This window comes from Vicia villosa, unplaced genomic scaffold (assembly GCF_029867415.1).
Source record: "Vicia villosa cultivar HV-30 ecotype Madison, WI unplaced genomic scaffold, Vvil1.0 ctg.000348F_1_1, whole genome shotgun sequence".
In the NCBI taxonomy this organism is placed as follows: Eukaryota; Viridiplantae; Streptophyta; class Magnoliopsida; order Fabales; family Fabaceae; genus Vicia; species Vicia villosa.
Genome location: NW_026705155.1, coordinates 749,030 through 757,642, shown reverse-complemented (window position 1 = coordinate 757,642; position 8,613 = coordinate 749,030).

The following is an 8,613-nucleotide window of genomic DNA, read 5'->3' as shown; positions in this document are numbered from 1 at the left end:
AAGCGCTGTAAAAGGGGTTTGCATACAGGCCAAAGGTTGGGGACGACTAGGTGTCGCTACGCCATTGGTCCAATTCAAAGAGAAAAACGCACGTGTTTCTTTGGAATGCTCATGGATCCGGTGCTTTCGCTTTCCGTGTGATCACCGTGTGCGCTTGTCATCAACCATCAGATCATCATCCAAGTGAATCCAACTGCTCTGAAGACGCAGCTCTACCATGGACCTCATACGCCTTCTACACTGGATCCAAGCTAAGATTTTCCAAATTTTTTTGTTTTTAACTATATAACTTAGTTTTCTTTTTTTTAACTTGCTTATTTATTTTTTATTTGTGTTCAAAATCTTTTAAAACATTCTTTTTTTTTTCTCATAAATCTTTCTTCTAATTTTCTTTTTTTCATAAAAAAAATTATTAAAAATAGAAATATTTATTTTAATTATTATTAATAATTTTATTTGATTTAAATGATTAGATGCTTAAATTAATTTAATTATTTAATTGTTTAATTAATTATCAATATTTTTAATAATTAAGATATTTATCAGGATTAGACAATTTAATCGAAATTTTATTTTTGCCGATTTAATTAATTAGGTTGAAAACCAATAATTAATTAATTTGGTTTTTATTTATTTTATTAACCATAGTTAACTTGTGCCCTAATCAAGGTTTGTGAGGTTTATCATTAGATCATTCATACACTAAAAAATTTTCCTTTTTCTTTGTGTAATTTTTCAGGGTTACCATCAGGGTTCATCCGACAACGCGCCATACCAATCGAAAAGCTAAGTTTCTGAATCCTTATTTAATTTAACATTATTTTACTTTTTATTTTGTCTTTTGCCTTGAATTAGGGTTTGTCCCACGTAGTCAATGAACTCCTCCTACACTCACCCTTTTGTTTATTCTTCCTTTGCCAATTTTCAGGGTTAACCAACCGGTCAAAGCTCGAACCTTCGGTAACCCTAAAGCTCGTTCCTTTTTAGTTTCTTCTTTAATTATTACCTATGTTAAACCTATTGCTCTGTTGGGGTTTATTTTATTGCTTTTTTCCCCTTCCCCATGGCTATATTTTGTAACTACTCCTGGGTTGTATTGTGTGGCCTTGAAGGCACTTAAACTGCTATTATAACTGCGTGGTTAGTAATTCTAGGGAGTGCAACCTCGAACTGAATTTAGAATAACTAATTTACAAGATAATTATCTAAATTGAATCACGTGATTGTGCACCCACACACCTTTTGTGGTAACCCCTTTTGTTGCCTGTTGCCTTGTTGCCTTTTCAGTGCAGAATAGTCAAGTCCCTCGGATAAGAGGACGCCTCAGCAAATGTTGTCCCCAGTTCATCACTAAAGATCATAAGTCCCAATGATGCTGCCTTCGGTTCGGTTATATGATCTCGTCCCTTGAGGTTGCCTACGATAATGTGATAGTCCCTTTCGATTATTGCTGAGGTGTCCTCTTAGTTGCATAATAATGACTATTCTTATCCTTCCCTTAGACTACCTGCCCTCTTCATGGCAGGGACAGTCTTATGGCGAACGATAACTACGACGACCCTTTAACCTCCAAATAAAAGGACTTCCGACCCTCCTATGGTATAGATAGCCCTGAAAGGCTAAAAGAACTCTTTTACAATGTTAAGGTAATTAGCTCCTAATTGCTTGCTCTGGTTTAAATCCTTTTTCTACTCTTTTCTCAAAAAACCTTCAAAAAGCTACGCTTATTTACAAGCTAAAGTCTTATTTCATTTCTAAATATTTTCAAACATTTCAAAAGAGCTAAGCAATTAAGAGCTCATGGAGAACCATGGATGCAAAGGGTGCCTTACACCTTCCCTTTGTATAAATTACCCCCTGAACTCAAAATTTCTTTTAAAAGCTTTTTTTCTGTTCTTTTAGCCTTTCTTTAATTTGGATAAAATAAAATTCGGTGGAGACTCTTGCTTACCGCGACATTTCAATAAAGTCAGTTCACCGTATTACAGAACTGGCGACTCTGCTGGGGATTTTTCGAATAAAAGAGGGGTTACCTTAAAAGCTTAGGATTCACTTAAATGTTTTTAATTGTTTGATTTGTTTGATTTATTTTTAAAGATTGTTTTGGGTATTTTGATGTGTGAAAGATCCTACACCCGGATCTAGTGTACCTTAAGTATGTGGCCATAGACCAGGGAGGTTGTACGACATGTATCGTTATGGTTGAACTGGTGGCCACCGTTAGTGCGACGCTTTGGTTTGTCCTGATGGCCCTTGAATCTGATCGAGGAGACGTTTGGCTACCTGTGGTGTCATGAGCACTAATTCGCCTTTAGAACCTTAGTTGAACTTGACTTTGACTTATAAGAAGTAGCGAGATGGCTGGCTTTGGATTCTTGACTGAAGCCGGTTGATACTCGATGCTACACTCATTGAGATTGGACTCTAGGGATGCTTTTGGCTGGCCGATTGAGTGCTATGTTGAGACAATGCCCGCGAGAAAGATCAGGGATATGAGCACCATAGAACCCGGTTACTCTTTTAGGACAGGTTAAACCAACTAAACGCAAGGAAGGAGGGTATGCACCTACGGACTTCATGCAAGCCTAACCTTAAGGAAATTGTGTGACTTGTTTGTGTTTGTTATCTACTTGGCATCATAACATCATGACATCATGGCAAATCATATCCACTAACGATTTCAAGGACCAAGAAATTTATCTTTGTGCTGTTTTGTAGGACATGGCTTTCACTACTAGGAATTACATACGACTCAACTTCATGGGGATACCTTCTGAGCTTAAGGAGCTTGTCTTAAAGGTTCCTGGAGATTCTCAGTTTGCTGAAAGACATGGTTATCTACTCCAACTGGTCACTTCTCAATTTGAAGAAGATATGATGAGAGTCCTATGTCAATTCTTTGATCCTGAGCATCATTGCTTCACGTTCCCAGATTACCAATTGGTACCTACTTTAGAGGAGTTCTCGGATTTACTTGGTATACTTATCCCTGATCAGTTGCCCTTCACCGGTTTGGAGGATACTCCACAGCCCGAGACTATTGCTTCTGCGTTACACCTGAAGAGATCAGACATTACTTCTAACTGGGACACAAAGAATGGGGTTGAAGGTCTCTCGGCCAAGTTTTTATTTGGGAAAGCTCGGCAATTCTCGAAAGCTATGAGTTACCATGCCTTTGAAGATATTCTAGCTTTATTAATATACAGTTTGGTGTTGTTTCCTAATCCTTATCAGTTTATAGATGTGCACGCCATTAAGATATTTCTGACACGCAACCCGGTGCCTACTTTGCTTGGAGATATTTTGCACTCTCTTCACTCCCGTGTCATGAAGAAGCGAGGAACCCTTATGTGTTGCACACCTCTGCTAGCTAGGTGGTTTATTTTGCACCTTCCTCGTTCAATGTTAAGAAATGATCAAAAGATGCAATGGTCGCGAAGGATTATGTCACTTTCTCATTCAGATATCCGTTGGCACGTCATATCTCAGGAGTATGTCACTATTATTGATCATTGTGGGAAATTCCCTAATGTGCCACTCCTTGGCATTATAGGTGGAATCACCTACAACCCTTCATTAGCCCTACGACAGTTTGGGTATGCTCGCAGAGATGGTCCTCATCACATGATTATTGAAGGGGTTATTTTCAACTACGAAGAAGATGTTCAAAACCAACGCCGAGAGTTTATACGCGCTTGGAACAAAGTGTACAAGGTTGATAGCAAGAGTTGGGGTCAAAAGAACTCCATTCTTTCAGAGCCTTATCTCAGATGGGTGCGCACTCGCGCTCAACGTTTTGTCATGCCATATCCCTATGTCAGACCTGTGATTGTGGAACCAGAGTGTGAAGAAAAGGTTCCTCTAATTATTCTCCATCCGGACATGCCTACTGATTTAGAAGAGCTACAAAAGTCATGGGTTCAGTTGAAAGAAGAAAGAGATACTTTCGAAGCTCAATTCCGTGCTAAAGAAAAGCAGGTGTTAAAGCTCACGAAACTACTTCATGCGGAGCAAAGCATCAACAACTTCATTGAATCAAAGAGAAAGAGTCCATGGGAAACTTGAAGAGTTTATTTTATTATTATTATTTTTAGTTGTTTATTATTTATTATTTAGTTGTTTTTTTTATAAGCCTAAAAATGGCAAAGAACAATAATTGCAATTTAACTATTACTAATAAAATTTGTTTCTTTTCTTTTGTTTAAACAAATTTAAATTTCAAGGTCCTTGAAAACATTGCATACGCATAATCATACCATTCATAAACATTATATCACAGGTTTTTTATAAAGCAAATACCTCATCTTTCCGCTGTTTATTTCAGTGAGAAAATGGATCTTGAACAATCTGTCAAAAATCTCCAAGCTTAGAATGCTGAGTTCCAAGCTTTGATCCTGAATTTGCCCAAGGGGCAAGACGAGCGGAAATCCCTTCTGACTAAGAAGAAGAAGAAAGCTAAGAAACCAGTGGGTGTTCTCAACCTGGGAAGAAGATTCAAAGGCCCTCACAAAAAGGCTGGAGAAGCTGAGATTCCCAAAGACGAGGAAGAAGATGATGATGCTAGTATCAAGACCAACGCCGGAAGCAATGTAGGCTCTACTAATCAAGATGATAATGAGGAAGACTATTTCCATGAAGAAGACTATGCTGATGAGAAGTACAGGCTACTAGAGGAACGATTGAGAAGTATGGAAATTCAGAAGGTACCTGGGCTGGATTTTGAGGAGCTGGGGCTCATTCCTAGAGTCATCATTCCTCCAATGTTCAAGACTGCAACCTTTGCTAAATAAGATGGAGTATCTTGCCCTAGTATGCATCTGAGGTCGTATGTGAGGAAGATCCAACCTCATACTGAAGACAAGAGACTGTGGATTAATTTCTTCCAAGAAAGCTTGTCTGGGACTCAACTGGAATGGTACTATCAACTGGAGAGTGCCAGCATTCGCACCTGGAAGATATGGCTGCTGCTTTCTACAAGCAATATCAATACAACTGCTTTCTACAAGCAATATCAATACAATGTTGACCTTGCACCCACTCACATGCAATTACAAAGCATGTCTGTGGGACCTAAGGAAAGTTTCAAGGAGTATGCTCAAAAGTGGAGAGATCTAGCTGGAAGAGTCCAACCTTCCTTGACTGATAGGGAATTGGTGGACATGTTCATGGGTACACTAACTGGGCCATTCTATAGTCACTTGCTGGGTAGTTCCTCATCTGGTTTCACTGATCTCATATTGACTGGAGAACGTGTCGAGAGTGGAATTCGAAGTGGGAAGATTCAAGTAGGCTCCACTTCTGGTACTGCAAAGAAGCCATACCATGGAAGGAATGAGTCTATGCCGTCCATAGTTAGAGGGGCCATAATAAGAATTATCAGAATCAGTCTGCTGGAGCCGTTTTAATCTCTACACCAACACCTCAACAAGCTCCCAGACAAGGGTATCAGCGCAAGATAGACAGACCGAGAAGATAATTCACCCCGATTAACATGCCTTTGTCTCAAGCCTTACAACATCTACTGAAGGCTAACTTGGTCACCCCGAGGGATCCTCCAAAGATTGTCAACACTGCAAATCCAACTTATGATCCTAAAGCCACATGTGCTTATCATTCCAATGCTCTTGGGCACCATGCAGACAATTGTTAGGCCCCGAGGAACAAAGTCCAAGACATGATAGAAGCTGGTGAAATCGAGTTCGACGCTCTAGAGACTCCTAATGTCATCACTGCCCCTATGCCAAAACATGACAAAACTGTTAATGCTATCATGGACACGGTCCATGTCTATGATGTGAGAGACCTGTCAACTCCTCTCCCAGATATCAAGAGAAAGCTGCTGCAAGCCGGTTTATTTCTGGGTTGCGATCCGGATTGTTATTATTGTGCATCCCAACCCAATGGTTGTGAGAACCTGAAAAGAGGTATTCAAGGCTGGATGGATCGTCGTACCATCAGGTTTGAAAAGATCCCCTCTATAGAAAACTTGTGCGATGGTTTCTCTTATGGCTTAAAGATTGAAGATGTATCAATGATTTCCAAAGCTCCACTGAATATCCCTACTAATGCTCCATTCAAGATTTCTGCTGAACCCTGTGTGGCTCCTATTATCATCACTAAGCCTGGTCCAATTCCATATTCTTCTGATAAGGCTATCCCTTGGAAATATGGCGCCGAGGTTTATATTCAAGGAGTCAAACAAGAGCTTGTATCCGACAAAGTTGTTGAAGACGCTAATCCTGATATAGGTAACATTTCTGGAACTAGTAAAGTGATAAGAAGTGGAAGAGTGTTTTCTCCAGAAATCTCTCTAAACACCGCTGCACCTGCTGTCACCCCTGTTCCTAATCAGAATGCTGATACCCGAGGCAAAGGACCGTTGCATGGACCCATCCCAACCCCAGTTGAGACCGTTACTGAAAATCAATCTCCTGAAGAAGCAAATGAGTACTTGAAGATCATCCGCAAAAGTGATTATGACATTGTTGAACAAATGGGGCATACTCCTTCCAATATTTCTATGCTATCACTCCTAAGTTTCTCCAAGACTCACGCCAAAGCTATGATGAAGTTTCTAGAGGCTGCCCATGTGCCACAAGAGATTTCTGTCACACAACTCGAGAATTGTATTGCAAATCTGACGACAGACAATTACCTTGGGTTTTCTGATGCTGATCCGAGTCCCAGTGGAAAAAATCATAACAAGGCTCTGCACATCTCCATTGAATGTGGGGGCACCACTCTGGCTCACGTACTAGTTGACAATGGTTCATCTCTGAATGTACTACCCAAGTTGGTGTTGGACAAACTCAACCCTAAAGGAATCGTGCTGAAGTCCAGTGACGTGATAGTGAAAGCTTTTGATGGGTCAATGAGTATCGTATATGGCGAAGTGGAGCTCCCAATCAGAGTAGGTTCCCTGATTTTCAACACTGTGTTCTATGTGATGGACATTCATCCCGCTTATTCCTGTCTGCTTGGACGCCCTTGGATACATGGGGCAAATGCTGTGACTTCGACTTTGCATCAAAAACTAAAATATCCGGCGAAAGGCAAGATTGTCACTGTGTATCGTGAAGAAGAATACATGGTAAGCTTCGTAGATGAGACCAAGTATGTTGAGTTCACTGGAGAAGCTTTTGAATCTCCCCGTCAAGCGTTCGAATTGGTCCCTCAAGTGGCTCCTGAGGCTAAGCCTGCCTACACTGCTCCTAAAGTTACTAGAATTCCTCCTACAATGGCTTCTCTGAAAGACGCTAGGGCTGTGGTAGAAGAAGGTGGCTGTACTATCTGGGGCCAACTCCCTGATATTCCGTACAAGTCTAATAAATGGGGTTTAGGCTGCACTGCTAAAGATCAGAAGGGAGAACAACACTCTCTCCTAGAAGGTCTGAAGTACCGTTTCATCAGCAAAGGGGTCAATGCCGTAGGAGAAGACGAAGATGGTTGCAACCTGGACAAGTGGATCTTTCCTACACCTGACGAAGGGCTGGACAACTGGAAGACTGAAGACATTGTCTCTATCTCCTATAGTCAGAAGTAATTGCCGTTCTTAGTTTTGTTTGCTTTCCTTTATGTTTCCCAGTTTTATTTTCTGTACTTCAATAAACAATAAACTTTAAAGCCGCGTGTCTTGCCCGGGGCACAACGGTCCGTTGTTAGGGCTTGTCATTTCATAAGCATATTTTCATTCAATAAAAGCATTGGACGTTTCGTATTCAAATTGTGTGTTCGCTTTTATTTTTTCTTTTACTCTTCTATAGCTATGTGGTCTCACACACACCCACATAATACACTGCAGATCCATATCCACTCTGGATCCTATTGATAACGACTCTGCTATTGCTAAATATGACTTTGAAAATCCGATCTACCAAGATGAGGATGAAGGAGAGGAAGATTGCGAAGTGCCCAGAGAACTTGCCAGATTACTAGAGCAAGAAGAAAAGACTATACAGCCGCATGTAGAGCCAATTGAGGTTGTGAATATAGGTACCAACGAAGAAAAGAAAGAAATCAAGATAGGGGCTGAACTAGAGGATGTGGTCAAACAGAGATTAATTCAGATGTTACGAGACAATGTTGAGATCTTTGCTTGGTCCTACGAAGATATGCCTGGAATCGATACTGATATTGTGGTTCACCGTCTACCTATCAAAGAAAACAGTCCTCCGGTTAAACAGAAGTTACGAAGAAGCAGACCTGACATGGCTCAGAAGATCAAAGAAGAGGTTGAGAAACAGTTCAATGCTGATTTCCTGAAGGTTGTGAGCTATCCACCATGGATCGCTAATATAGTCCCGGTACCTAAGAAAGACGGAAAGGTCAGGATGTGTGTAGACTACAGAGATTTGAATCGAGCATGTCCCAAAGATAATTTCCCGCTACCACATATTGATATCCTAGTTGATAGTACGACGCAGTGCAAAGTGTTCTCCTTCATGGATGGATTCTCAGGTTATAATCAGATCAAGATGGCACCCGAAGATATGGAAAAGACAACTTTTACTACTCCTTGGGGCATCTTCTGTTACAAAGTCATGTCATTTGGGTTGAAAAACGCAGGGGCAACATATCAGCGTGCAATGGTAGCTCTGTTCCATGATATGATTC